The sequence below is a fragment of the Heterocephalus glaber genome, unplaced genomic scaffold, assembly GCF_053883595.1.
Source record: "Heterocephalus glaber isolate CG9 unplaced genomic scaffold, H.glaber_assembly_v1.0 deba00001737, whole genome shotgun sequence".
NCBI classification, from domain to species: Eukaryota; Metazoa; Chordata; class Mammalia; order Rodentia; family Bathyergidae; genus Heterocephalus; species Heterocephalus glaber.
Window position 1 is genome coordinate 2219131 of NW_028258445.1, and position 15504 is coordinate 2234634.

At 38.6% G+C, this 15504-nt stretch overlaps 1 long non-coding RNA gene across 3 annotated transcripts in view; it reads right to left on the reverse strand.

Moving 5' to 3' along the window:
• Positions 1–657: 657 nt before the first annotated feature.
• LOC147821426 (uncharacterized) overlaps positions 658–15504 on the reverse strand; it is a 47634-nt gene continuing 32787 nt past the window's right edge. For 2 of the 3 annotated variants that reach the window (XR_015447016.1, XR_015447017.1), the window contains exon 2: positions 658–1331. This is a non-coding gene — a long non-coding RNA (uncharacterized LOC147821426). Of the gene's footprint in view, positions 1404–15504 lie in introns of all 3 variants that reach the window. The other variant, XR_015447018.1, reaches the window with a different exon arrangement.

The following is a 15504-nucleotide window of genomic DNA, read 5'->3' on the forward strand; positions in this document are numbered from 1 at the left end:
GAAGCAACAGCCTACAGGATGAGAAATATTTTCGCTAACCATTCCTGGGACACAGGACTATCTAGAATATATAAAGAACTCAAAAAAATTAGACCACCTAAAATAAAAGACCCAAAAGAGTGGAAATAACATCATTCTAGATTTCACCTCTGCCCGCTTGGATGCCCAAAGAAAATTTATAAGTATTCCTTTTTAAGTAATGGGTCAAATGGCATGCCCTTGCTAGGCATTAGAAAACCAGAGGCAGAAGCCATGGAACTTTGTTAAAACTGACATATGAGTCGGAAAAAAATCTAAGAACTTATTTTTGTCTCAGAATGACTTTACTTCTCTTAATCCTTTTTTTCATTTTAGAGCTTTATGGCTTCTTTGACCTACTGACTTTTTGAAGAATTTATGAGGACTTTAAACAGGATTTTAAAAATAAGAACTTAAGGGCTGAGGATTTAGCTCAGTGGTTCCACCACTTGCCTCACAAGCACAAGGACCCGAGTTCAATCCCCAGTACCAAACAAAAAGAACTTAGGCATTCACATAGCACTGTGTGTATTCATGTATTCTACATTTGTGAAGGATGTGAGTGTCTCTTTGCTATCATTGCCTCTGGGTATGGATAGAAAATTTTTGCCATCTCACTCTTTGTATTTTTACCCAAGACTTTTTAATGTGAAAGTTTCAAATTAAATTATTAGACTTTTTAGAAATATTTAAATTCAAACAAAGGAAAATCATTGTGGGACTCTCAGTGGGTCTTTCCTTTCGCGCCTGATGATGTGTGGACAGCAGTGAGGAGATGAGGTGCTGTCTCCTTTGCAGTAAGTGAAGTTTCCTCCCCTCAGTACCAACGCAGAAGCAGAGCTTCCCAATTAATTGCTGAACTTGTGCAGAGTAAAGGGGCAACCCCCGGGAGGAAGGGCCCCCTCTTCATTGGGCTGTTGGTGCTGGAGGCTTTATTTGAGGGGTGCCTGGAACCTGCAGATAGCGTGCGATGAGGGGCAGACTCTGGAGATGCCCAGGCGGTGGACACCAGCTGCAGGTCGGGTTTCTCATTACTGTAGATCATCTGTCCCAGAATAGCTTCTGGCATGCTGTCCTCACTCAGAAACCCACAAATTCCCAGCGAGGAGTATTAGCTTTGTTCACCTTCTCTAGAGGAGCGGAGCTTGCAGAAAGACAGGGTGGCCTGGGGTAGAGACATGTGGCCAGGCTGTGAGGTGAAGATGTTTAAAGATGAGGACAGCTGTCCATTGCTCATCCTCCCATCAAACCAGGGCTCACCCTGCTTAGCACCCAGTGCCAGACAGTGCTGGTTCAGGGCAGGTGTTGTTTAGCTGAAAAACAGGCCAAAATATGGAAATTAAAACATCTGGACATTTATCCTCTTTGGATCTTCATTCAGTGATCTATAAGGAAATAGAGACAGGAGTGATTTGTCCAGGGAAATGCAGGTAAAGCTTTTTAAACAACACCTAGCACAACACACAGGTGTAAGACGGGCTAATTATTTCTGTGACACCTTTTGTAAGACCCCTTCTTGGTCTAAAATTTACTATTCTGTAAATTCTGAGAAAGTAGAACTTGCTGTCAACCTAGTTAAGGGCCCACAATGATATGCATCTTATGTGTTAACAAGTGGGACAAGGCTGTGTATTCCTATGCTAACCTGAGAGACACAATTAAAAAAGAGTAAGAGCAATGAGGCTGAGATTATTTCCCTATTTCAGTTTTCTTCTGCTATTTCCTCCTGGAAAGAGAAGGCAGCCTCCCCAGTAGAATAATCACTGCACTTCCAGGCACCGCTTTCTTCTGCCTTGCGCCCAATATTATCTCCAAAGACATCTTTTCTTCTTCCCATGTTAGCAATTATTTTTTCCTGTTCTTTAACTCTGAATTAAAAACAGGTTTGGACGTCAGTCCCACCATTCCCAGCCCAGAGGAAAGGGCTTTTGGGGCACCATCAGTTCCGCCACTCCCAGCCCAGAGGAAGGGGCTTCCGGGCCACCATCCTTACTGCCACTCCCAGCCCCTGTCCCACCTCTCCCACCTCAGAGGTGGTGAGCCGAGTGGGAACCAACAGCACCACCTGCCCCCAGGTCAAAATGAGAAAACACATAAATAAGTCTCAAAACCAGACTTCCAGATCACCTACAGCAACCCCAAAGGGAAATGAGATGGAACAATCTGATACTCAACCACTTGGACCCACTGAACTGGCAACAGAAGGGGATATGGAAAAAATGAAATCAGAACTAATTTCTCAGATAACAGCAGAGATTGTGCCCATAGTGTAAGACATGATTAATAAATCTAGAGAGGAGCTGACAAACATGATGGAATCCCAAACTAGGAAACAAATGGAATCCATAAAACAGATGCAAATAGATTTCCAGGAGATGAAAAACTCCACTGAAAGTCTACACAGCACAATGATCCAATGTGAGGACAGAATTTCAGATATAGAAGACAAGATTGCAATTAATGACCAGGAAAAGAAATTGCTTCAAAATTATAAGGGAACATGAGAAATCAATCCAGCAGCTGCTAGATGATGTAAAGAATAACATAAGACTGATTGGAGTCAATGAAGAAACAGGAGAGCGTGCAGATGACATAAAAAAACTGTTCACAGAAGTAATGGCAGAAAACTTCCCAAGCAGAGGAAAAGAACTTGACATACAGATAAGTGAGGCATACAGGATTCCAAATAACCTTGATCAAAAAAAACTACATATAGGCATATAATTATTAAGATTCCAAACACTCAACAGAAGAACAAAGTGCTACAAGCAGTTAGAGAAAAGAAACAAATCACATACAAAGGAAAGTCCATCAGAATCACAGCAGACTTCTCAACACAAACCATCAAGGCAAAAGATTGGAGTGACATATTCCAAGCCCTAAAAGAAAACAGCCTCCAACCCAGATTGATGGACCCTGCAAAACTATCTTTCAAAACTGATGGAGAAATAAGATACTTTCATGACAAAGAGCACCTTAGGAACTTCATGAATACCAAACCAGCACTCCAAAAAATTTTACACAATATCCTAGGAACAGACATTGAGGATCACAACCCCAGGAAGCAAAGCACAATGAACCCATTTGGCATGACAAGAAATTAAATGTAAAGGGGGAGAACCCAATAAAAAGAAAAAGTCATGGCAATGACAAGTCAATATGTTTCAGTTATAATCATCAATGTTAATGGTCTCAATTCACCAATCAAAAGAAATAGGCTGGCAGAATGGGTCAAGAAGCAAAATCCAACAATATGCTGCATACAATAAACACACTTAATTCAAAATGATACTCATAGACTGAAAGTTAAAGAGTGGAAAACAATACTCCATGCAACGGGAACCTGAAAAAAGCAGTAGTAGCTATCCTCTTTACAGATGAAGTAGATTTCAAACCAACACTGATTAAGAGAGATGAAGAAGGACACTACATCCTTGGAAAGGGAAGAATCCAAGAGGAAGAGATGACAATCATAAATATCTATGCACCAAACACTAGTGTGCCCAACTATATAAAACAAATACTAATGAACATGAAAAGTCATATATGCACCAATACAATTGAAGTGAGGGACCTCAACACCCCACTGTCACAAATAGATAGATCAATTAGACAAAAAATAAGTAATGCAATACTAGAACTCAATCAAACTCTTGAACAAATGAACTTAACAGATGTTTACAGAGTGTTCCACCCCACAAAATCAGAATACACATTCTTCTCAGCTGCACATGGGTCATTCTCCAAAATAGACCACATACTCACACATAGAACATGTTTAAGTAAGTGCAAAGGAATTGAAGTTATCCCCTGTATATTATCAGACCATAGTGAGATGAAATTGGAGATCCATAGCAAAAGAAACTCAAAAAAATTCATAAACACATGGAAATTGTACAACACACTTCTGAATAACCAATGAATCACAGAGGAAATTAAAGGAGAAATCAGATAGTTCCTTCAATTAAATGACAATGACAATACAACATATCAGAATCTATGGGACACAATGAAAGCAGTCTTATGAGGGAAATTCCTAGCAGTGAATATGCATATTAGGAAAACAGAATGAGCCCAATTCAACAACCTGATGCTGAACCTCAAGCTTCTAGTAAAAGAAGAGCAGGACAACCCCAGAGCTCATACAAGGGAGGGAATTATAAAGTTCAGAGGAGAAATCAATGCAATGGAGACTAAGAGAATGATACAAAAAAATCAATGAAGCCAAGAGTTGGTTCTTTGAAAGAATCAACAAAATTGACAAACCCTTAGCCAACGGTATCAGAAAAAGGAAAGAAAAGGCCCAAATCCATGCAATTAGGAAGGAAAAGGGTGAAATTGCAACAGACGCAGCAGAAATCCAGAGGATCATCAATACCTACTTCCAGAACCTACGCGCCAATAAGATGGATAACACAGCAGAAATGGACAGATTCCTAGATACATATGAATTACCAAAGTTGAACGAAGAAGACCTAAAAATTCTGAACAACCCAATATCAACCAAGGAAATTGAAAATGGAATTAAAAACTTATCAACTAAGAAAAGCCCGGAACCTGATGGCTTCACTGCTGAATTCTACAAGACATTTAGAGAGGAACTACTGCCACTACTGTATAAATTCTCCAATGAAATTGAAAGGGAAGCAATACTCCCAAATTCATCCCTGGAAGCAAGCATCACCTTGATCCCCAAAGCAGAGAAAGACCCAACCAAAAAGGAGAACTATAGGCCAATCTCACTAATGAACATAGATGCAAAAATCCTTAATAAGATACTGGCAAACAGAATGCAGAAAATCATGAAGAAGATCATACACCCTGATCAAGTGGGATTCATCCCAGGGATGCAGGGATGGTTCAATATACAAAAATCAATCAATGTAATGCACTATATCAATAGAGCCAAGGACAAAAACCATATTGATTATCTCCATAGATGCAGAAAAAGCATTTGACAAAATCCAGCATGCATTTATGATAAAAACCCCACAAAAAACTGGAATAGATGGTCTCTACCTCAAACTGATAGAAACCATCTATGAAAAACCAACAGCCAATTTCATACTAAATGATCAAAAACTGAAATCTTTCACATTAAAATCAGGAACAAGACAAGGATGTCCACTATCACCACTCTTGTTCAATATAGTTATGGAAACATTAGCCAGAGTAATGAGACAAGAGAAAGAAATAAAAGGAATAAAGATAGGAAATGAAGAAGTCCAATTGTCATTATTTGCAGATGACATGATACTCTATATAGAAGACCCCAAGAACTCCACCAAAAGTCTTCTAGACTTAATAACCAAATTCAGTCAAGTAGCTGGTTACAAGGTCAACACACAAAAATCAATAGCTTTCCTCTACACCACTTGAGAGAGAAATAGGGCAAATAATTCCTTTCACAATAGCATCCAAAAAACTGAAATACCAGGAATCAACCTAATGAAAGAAATCAAAGACCTCTTCTCTGAAAACTATAGCACCCTGAAAAGAGAAATTGAAGATAATATCAGAAAATGGACAGACATCCCCTGCTCCTGGGTAGGAAGGATTAATATAGTGAAAATGGCCATACTTCCAAAACTGCTATATAGATTCAATGCAGTTCCAATTGAGATCCCAGCAGCATATTTCAATGACCTTGAGAAAAAAATCCAAAAATTCATTTGGAACAAGGAGAGAACCAGAATAGCAAAAGCAATTCTAGGTAACAGAGACATGGCAGGGGGTATCACAATCCCCAACCTGCAACTCTACTACAAAGCTACTGTGATTAAAAACAGCATGGTACTGGCAAGGAAACAGACCTGAGGACCAGTGGAACAGATTAGAAGATGCAGAAACAATGCCAGACACACTCTGCCATCTCATCTTCGATAAAGGAGCCAAACACCCTCACTGCCTCTTTAATAAATGGTCCTAGAAAAATTGGGTTCCAACTTGCCAAAGATTAAAACTAGACCTATATCTCTCACCAAGCACTAAACTAAAATTGAAAGGGATTAAAGATCTAAATATTAGAATGGAAATGCTGAACCAATTGGAACAGAGGTTAGGTAGAACTCTTGAAGACATTGGTGTAGGAAAAGATTTTATGAACAAAACCTCAGTTGCCCGTGAACTAGAACAAACAGTCACAAGTGGGATCTCTTCTTATTAAAAAGCTTCTGCACAGCAAGAGAAATCACCAGCAGTGTGAAGAGACAACCCACAGTGTGGGAAAAAATCTTCACCTGCTTTTCCTCAGACAAAGGTCTACTATCTCGAATCTATATAGAACTTAAAAAGATCAGACCTCCAAAATTTAAAGACCCAATCCAAAAATGGGCATCTGAAGTGAACAGACATTTCTCCAACAAAGAAGTAGAAACAGCATATAAACACATGAAAAAATGTTCCACATCACTGTTCATTGGAGAGATGCAAATGAAAACAATGCTGAGATTTCACCTCACTCCAGAAAGAATGGCTGCTATCATGAGATCAACCAATAACAAATGCTGGCAGGGCTGTAGGGAAAGAGGAACCCTGCTCCACTGCTGGTGGGAGTGTAGACTGGTGCAACCACTGTGGAAATCAGTACGGAGATACCTCAAAGAACTAGGACTGGAAGTCCCATTTGATCCCGCTATTCCACTGCTGGGGATCTTCCCCAAAGAATTAAAAGAATCATACCACAGTGATACATGTGCACCCATGTTCATAGCAGCACAGTTTGTGATAGCTAAAACTTGGAACAGCCCAAATGCCCATCAACTGGAGACTGGATAAAGAAAGTTTGGCTTTTTAATAAAATGGAGTACTACTCAGCCATAAAAAATGAGAAATTAGAGACATTTATAGCTAAGTGAATGCATATTGAGACGATAATCTTAAGTGAAACAAATAGGACACACATGTGTAAATACCGAATAGTTTCTCTAGTGTGAGAAACTGAAAGTGTAAATAAGGACTAAAATGTATAATAGGTAATGTGAAATAGGAAAAAAAGGGACAAAGGGGAAGGGGAAGTGAGAGTGGGGGGGATAGGAAAGAAGGGAATGGAATTAATATGAGAAAATGGAAAAATAGGAACAAAGTCTTTGTAAATAAGGAGGGATGGAGGGGGTGAAGGGAGGGCTGGGCAAGGGTGAAAAGTAAGAACCAAGATAGATTATGTAAAGGTGTAAATTTCCAATGATGAATGTCATTATATTGTACACCTAAAATGTACCAATGATTAGAATGAATGATCTATAATGGAAAATAGGAAGAAAAGGTCCAAAGGGTAGGCATAGTGGGAGGGGCAGGGGAAAGGAAAGAAGGGAAAGGAAAAATGATGAGAAATGGAAAAAATGGAAATAAAGTCTTTGTAAATAAGGAAGGGTGGAGGGGTGAAGGGAGGACTAGGAATGGGGAAAAAATAAGAACCAAGATGCATCATGTAAAGGTACAAGATCTCAATGAGAAATGTAAATGTGTTGTATACCTACAATGTACCAATAAAAGAATTTAAGAAAAAAAAAAAAAGAATAGGTTTAACTCTACTTCTGGCTTTCTTGATTGTATTGTGCTACCACTAAATCCACTGCTCTTTTCTACAAAAGTACTTTCTTGTTTGTTTTATTTTGTTTATAAAGTACTCATAGTTCCAGGACTGAATTTCAGGCATAGAATTATCATCAATCCATAAAATTCCTTCTGCTGTGGCGGGGATTTAGCTCAGTAGTTCCTCCTCTTGCCTCGCAGCTGCAAGGTCCCAAGTTCAATCCCTGGTACCAAAAAAAAAAAAAAAAAAAAGATTTCTAGGTTCAATTTTCTGAAAAAACAAATTAAAAAAACATTCCTTCTGCTTTTTGTTTGGTATATTTTCTTGTGGAGATTATGTCCTTTCAATCTCACTTTCATATTTCCATGAGTATGTGGATCCTTGAAAATATACTATATTGAATATGCTTGTACTTAACATTCACAGAAATAGTTTATTTTTCCCTCAATATTGTTTTTTACATCTATCATATCTATCAATTACCTACCAATTAATTACCTATTAAGTATCTACCTATCTATCATCTGTCTTCTATCCATCTATCACAACCTGGAAAAATATGTAAATCAGCTCAATTACTCTGTTGCGTAGAATTCCTTCTTATGCATGTATTATATTTGATATATATAAAGAAGTATACTCTGATCATTTTCAAAGTTTTGCTACCATACACAGACTACAATGACAATTAGGAAATCTTAGCTGGGTTCCTCGGCAAATGTAGTCCAAGGGGTAGAATTGCTGAATCTTTTTTCATTTTTTATTTTTTTTGGGTACCAGGGATCAAACTCGGGACCTTGAGCTTGCAAGGCAGGTGGCAGAACCACTGAGCTAAATCCCCAGCCCCCTAGAATTGCTTAATCTTAAGAAAAATGGGAGCTGAATTTTACTGCCTTCTAGAGTGGTTCTATCACCAGCTGCTCCAGCATGGTCAAAGGCCTTGTTCTCTGCTCAGCTATAACATTTGCTAAAATCCTGCTTTCCAGTTGGTGATGGTGGTGGTAAGTAAACTGGTATCTCCTTATGCAGAATTCTTTTTCTTCTTTTAAAAAATTTTCTGGCTCTTAGGATAAACATTTACATACGCAGCATATGAATTAGTTTTTTAGATTTTTAATTCTTTGAATTGTCTATTCATACCTTGCTCATTTTTCTATGTGTTTTTCCATCAAATTTTATATATATATAGATATAGATATAGATATATCACCTCGCTAGCTTTAGGTATTTAAATATATTTATCAAATCTAACAATAGTCTTTTAAATTTGTCTGTAGCATTTTTTTTTTTGGTACCGGCATTGAACTTGGGTCCTTGCACTTGTGCAGCAGGCAGTGAAACCGCTGAGCCAAATCCCCGGCCCCTGTCTATAGCATTTTAAATTTTGCTTTCCATAGATTTCTTATTCTTGTTGGGTCACTGTGATGCAGGGAAAAACTGAAAACTGTACATATTCTGTGCTCTCACAACAGATTATATTTTCAGTATACCACTATAGCTGTTCATATTTCTCCAGAAGCTAACATAACTTGATTTTTAACTTGAAATGTATATTCAGAGGGTTTAATATTCCCATACAGTTCAAAGGATCAAAATTAAGTTATTCTAATATGTAATTATCTGTTTCTCCTAATGATGATTTACAAAACTGTAGGATAATGTCAGAATATGGATACTGATATTAAACCAAATCTCATATTGTTCAGATTTCTCATTTTACTTTTGTTTATATTTAGTTCTACAAAATTTTCAGATGTAATTTATTTTCATCTTAAATAAAACCTTTATTTTTAGATGCTTTAAGTGCATAGCACAGTGCTGCTCCAAAAGAATAGTGAACTTTTCATGCACACCCTGCCCCCTACGGCTCTCCCACTGCGAAACCCTTGCTGTGAAGCACATGCCCTACATGCATTAAACCCTAAAAACTCATGTCCCATTCCAGTTTACATTACTGTTCACTCACAGTATCATGTCCTCTATGTTTCTGACAGATGCACAATGACAAATGTCCACCACAGGTGAAGTGCATTTTGTCCACTTTTAAATCAAGTCATCCATTAGTTTATTTTTAATAGTCACTGATTTACTTCATATTACTTTACACATTCAAATATAATTTCGGTGGTTTTTAGATTCTGGAAAAATGGGAAAATGTCAACATCATACTTATTAAAAACTGATGAATTCATAGTTAAGAAAATTCCTTCCAATCCTTTCATTTTATAGCATTGATGTCCTATATACAATTAAATATTTCCAAGGAGTTGTTGTGTAGCAAGAGAACATAAATATGTGCCCCTGAGCTATATGATGCATACAGCATCTGAGGCTGCTGGGTTGGTGGCTGAACACTTGCCTAGCACATGAAGGCACCGTGTTAGATCTCTACCACCACAGAAATATAAATCCAAGAACAAAGGAAGGAGAAAGAGAGGAGGGAGGGAGGAATGAACGATTACAATGTTTGGAAAAGAAGAGACTTAGTCAAAATTTACAAGAGGAACAGGGTATGATAGTGCAGATCTGCATTCCCAGCACCTAAGGAGGCTGAGGCAGGCTTGCCATGAGTTCTTGATCAGCCTGGACTACACCATGAGGTTAAGCCCAGCATGAACTGCATAACAAGACCCTGCCTCAAAAAAATAAAACTCCAAAAGGCATTATTAAATTTTACATTATTCACTTGATTCATTAAATTTCTGTTTATAGATAGTGCTGCAATATGTAAATTCAATTATTATAGTGATGATAGCTATCATTTATTTATTATTAATTTAACTTTAGCCTCTGGATTGACATATAGTATCAGTACATATTTCTGAGTTACAATGTGATTTTTTATTTGTGCATATGTTAGGTAATGATCAACCCAGGGTAATTAACATATCAGTACCTTAGTATTTTATCACTTGTTTATGGTGTATATATTCAAAATCCTCCCCTCTTACTATTTTGAAATATATAATGCATTACTGTTAATACATTCACCCTGTTGCATGCATCACAGAAGCCAGACCCCATTTGTTCATCAAACGTAACATGTGTCGATGGACAGCCTCTCCACTTACCCTCCCCTCTCTCTCCCTAGTCCCTAGTAATCGCTATTCGACTCTCCAATGCTGTGAGAATTTCAGTAGAACCCCCTTGCATATCAATTTTTATTTTCATCATTACATGTCTGCAGTACGTAATGATTACCTTCTTGATGGGGAGTTGGTCCATGTGCACGCACATTTTAATTCTTTTTCTGCCCCCTTCCCCTCCTCTCTACCCTCCTTCCTTCTCCTGGTTCCCATCTCATTTGCAAAAGATCTATATCCCTATGTGCTATTGTCTATCTTTTATTTTGCCCTTTACTTATATTTGAGGTCTCTCACAGAAGAGAAACTACATGACAATTAAGCTTCTGTGTCTGACTTACTTCACTTAACATTATGGTCTCAAGGTCCAGCCTTTTTCCTGCAAAGGACTCAAATTTATCCTTTAGGGCAGAGTAGTACTCCACTGTGTATAAATACCACACTTTTTATCCATTCACCTATTGATGGACATATAGGCCACTTTCAATATTCAGTTATTAATTATGCTGCTATAAACAAGGGTATGCATGTATCACTGTAATATGATGCCTTTAACTCTTTGGGGAGTATACTTAGAAGGGGAACAGATGAGTGGAATAGAATTTCTAGTTTCAGGTTTTTGAGGAAATGATTTCCATAGTGGTGGTACTAAGTTTACATTCCAACCAACAATGGAGAAGGGTTCCTTTTTCCTTGTAGCCTCTAGCATTTGTTATTATTTAAGTTTTTGATGATAGCCATTCTCTCAAGAGCAAGATGGAATCTCAGTATTGTTTCATTTGCATTTCTCTAACGGCCAGAGACTATGAAATTTTTCATGTGTGTATTGGCCATCAGCATTTCTTCATCTGAGAAGTGTCTGTTCATTTCAGTTGCTCACTTCGTGATTGGAGATCTCAAAGTGTTTGTCATTCTGTATCTGTTTCACTTATCTCAATGTCTTCCAGTCCATCCATATTGTTAAAAATGACAGGCTTATGACAGAAATCCCATTGGTTTTTTACAGGTGAATAGCATCCTGCTGCATATTTAGACCGCATTTCCTTTTTCCATTCATCTATTTATTTAGGTTGATTCTATATCCTTGCTAGTGTTAATACTGATGAAATAGCATGGGTATGCATGTCTCTTACAGGCAAGTTGATTTCTTTTCCTTTCGAGACTAGATAGATAGATAGATATCCAGTTGGGGGATTGTTTGACCATATAAGAATTCTACTTTTAGTTTTTTGGGGAACTGCTATATATATATTGTTCTCCTTAATGACTATTTACATTCCCAGCAACAATGTATGAGAATTTCTATTTCTCTACATCCTTGTCAACAGGTGGTATTTTTGACAATGACCATTCAAAGCCTGAAGTGGTATCTGGTAGTTTTGACTTTCGATTTCCTTATGATATTGATTGCATAGCACACCTGACTTGGTGTGTCTGACTGAGGAGGACACAGGTCTAGTTCATTCTTTGCATACACACTGTTTATTGAAAAGCTTGTTCTGTCCCCTTTGAGTGCCCTTGGCTTCTCTGCCTGCCATAGCTGTGTAGGGTTACCCCTGTGTCCCCCATGCTGCACCCCTAGTTTATGTATTTGTTCTTACTCGAATACCATACTGTTTGATTAGCATAGCATGATGCCAGGAGACTTCAAAATATAACACAAAGGTAATTCATTTTCTTATTGTTGAGTTTTAACAGCTTTTAAGAATATGTTTGGATAAGTTCTTTGTCACATGTGTCTTGTGCAAATATTTTCTCCTATTTAATAGCTCATCTTGTTCTACTGACATTGACTTTCACAGAGTGGAAGATTTTAATTTTATTAAAGTTCAGTGTAACAATTACTTTGTATTTTATGAATTTTACTTTTGTGTAACATTAAAAAAGATCATTTCCACACCTGAAGTCCCATACCTGTGCTATCTTTTAGAAGTTTTGTGACTTTGTGTTTTACATTTAAATCCATAATCTATTGTGAGCTAAGTTTTGTGATTCACTTCTAAGGGCTGTGTCTAGTTTTTCTGGGCATAGAGGTGTGCAGTGGTTCCAGCATCGTTTATTGAAAAGACTGCTGTGCTACATGGTATTGTCCTTTACCCTTTGTCAAAGATCTGTGGGCTTAATTGATGAGGCTTTTTATTTAAGTCCCTTTTTAGAAAACAAAGCACTAGTAGGTTATAAAGGACACATGAAACTTCAAAAGTTCAATGTATATGGTTACATGAGTTCAGACACATGCAAGTTTGTACTGTGTGTGTGTGAGGAGCTTGGATATGCACCAGCGACACGACCCCCACACGGTTCATCCTCTCCAGAAGCTTTCTCCTGTCCTCCTGCCCTCCCCTTTAAATTGTAAATTGTTATTGTTATTCCTTCAACTTTGTTTTGCCTCTTCCATATGTTAGCCTTTTAAGGTCTTTTCCCCTCTGTACAAACTTTTTGTTTGACACACACAAAAGATTGTATTTACTTAGGAGCATTCAGAATGTCAACAAAACAGCTGCAACTTTTTTTTTTTTTTGCAATTACAGAGTGGTATTCAGTTGACAGAACAACACTTTGTATAAGCTGCATCAGAGACAACTGAAGATGAAAATCTACCATCCCCATAGATAACTAATTTGTGCTGTGGACCAACAAGAACCTGCTTTAAATTTCCACGCCAATTTACAACCCCCATACTGTACCAGGCAAGGTTAGTGGTTGTTGAAAACACCACCAGGAGAGGGCTATCTAAAGATACATTCCATAGTGTGTTAACTCTACAAAAAAAGACACTGTACAGTTTAAAAACTAATCTTACAAGGCCTTACATTTCAATGTTTTTCTTTAAAAGGAGTGAGTCGTGTACCGGGGGTTAAATGCTTTATAGCTGGAACCAACTTACTCATCATCATCTTCTTCATCCTCTTCGTCTTCCTCCTCCTCCTCCTCTTCCTTCTTTTTCTTGCTTTTCTCAGCCTTGACAACAACTTTTGCTGCATCAGGTTTTCCTTTAGCTCAGAGGGCAGTGACGACCTTGTCGTCCTTTTCCTTCAGCTCAGCAGCCCTGCTCTCATAAGGCTGCTTGTCGTCTACTGCAGTGTAGTCCACATTTCTCCCAGTTTCTCTGTGGCATCACCAGTGGAGAGGCTGGATGTTCTCCTTCCATTCTGGGCTATACTCTGAACAGAACAAGAAGGCAGAAAGAGGCCTCCTGGGCGTGCTGAGACCCTTGAACTTCCTTTTTGTTTCTCCTCTGGGAGGGATATAGGTTTTCATTACCCCTTCATAACGGGCCTGGTCCGCCTTTGCCATGTCTTCAGATTTTCCTTTCTCTTTAGCAGACATGGTCTCCACCTCTCTGAGGAGGTGAGTTTTCTTAGAAAGCTCTGAGAAGTTACCCAAAGCATCTGGGTGCTTCTTCTCAGGCTCCTCTCTGCAAGTTTGCACAAAGACTGTCCCGATGACGTCCTGCCTCTCGGCTTCCTCAGATCTCCTTTGCCCATGTTCGCTTGTCTTCCTTAGCAGGCTGAGCCGCCCGGTGCCCCTCTGGCTGGCCCCTGCCCGTGCGCGGTCTCTCTGGACTCAAAGCGGTGCAGTGGGTGTGAGAGCAGGCGCAGCTCCTCGCTCTCTCCGCCCTGTGACGTTCCTCCACATAAACTTTTAAAACCAGTTCCTAGATATCCACAAATCACTTCCTTGGATGTTCTTTTGAACTTATTAAATCCACAGACCAATTGGACAAACTGACGTCTTTTTTTAGGCTCCAAATAACTTCTTTACAGTATGCTCTTTATATGTGTTCTGTTTTTAGTAGTAGTAGTCATGGTGATATTTTACTGAGCCTAATTTATAAAGTTTTAAATTGTATGTTTATTAGTCCACGTTTGCAGCACTCAACGACTGCATTTCTCCTGCAGTCAGCGCACGTTCGCAATTCATCTTCATTCACTTTATCCGCTCCTCTTCCCAGCCCTCCCACCTCCTTGGCCCTTCACAAACGCTCTGCTGACATCCTGACACCCGAAGCTTTTTGTCTCTGAACACAGAATATCTCTCCACCTCTCTAACTTTACCTTGATATCTTTAATCAGATCTTTTTCAAACATATTTTCTACTTCATTTGGGAGGTGATAGTGTACTCAAATAGTAATTGGTTTCTATTTACAAATTCCACTTGTTCATTGCTGTATATGGAAAAATCAAATGATTTTTTATGTTAACATTGTATTCTGCAACTTTCTGATAATCACTTACTCATCCTAGGATTCTTTTCTTTTAACATCTGGCTTTGGAGACCCTGGCCTTACCCAATGAGTTTGTCAGTATTCCATCTACTTTTATTTGTAAAAAGTAATTGGTATAATTTGTTACTTTTTTTTCATATTTTTTATCATTTTCCTGTTTCCAACTTCATTAATTTTCTTTTTTTTTAAAGTAGGAAGATATTGATAGGAAAGCTCCTGAGGGCAGGAGGGGTCCCGAGCCAGTAGCCCAGAGACCCCACTTTACAAAGGAGTTTTATAGGGTGAGACCCATGGGCTACAACGTGGGCCACAGTGATGAACATCCAATAAGCTTACAAGTACAGTCAGTCAGGTAATGGTGGTCCCGTTGGAAAGCAAGTCAAGTAGCAAGCATACAAGGATTTTCAGTAAGGGTGGGGGTCAGGGATCTTTCCTGGAGAGGCTGGGTTAAAACCTTGATGCTCCTCCACCCCCCACCTATTTAGAATATCAATCACTGCTATTTATCCCCAGGGGAAGCACAAGGGTGTGTAGCTTCTCTCCTTTTACAATTCTGGCCTTGGTGAATGTGTCTTGGGCCACAATTGTCCTCATGTTGAAGGCCCAGCCCTGTATAACTGGCTGTAATACCTATAACTAA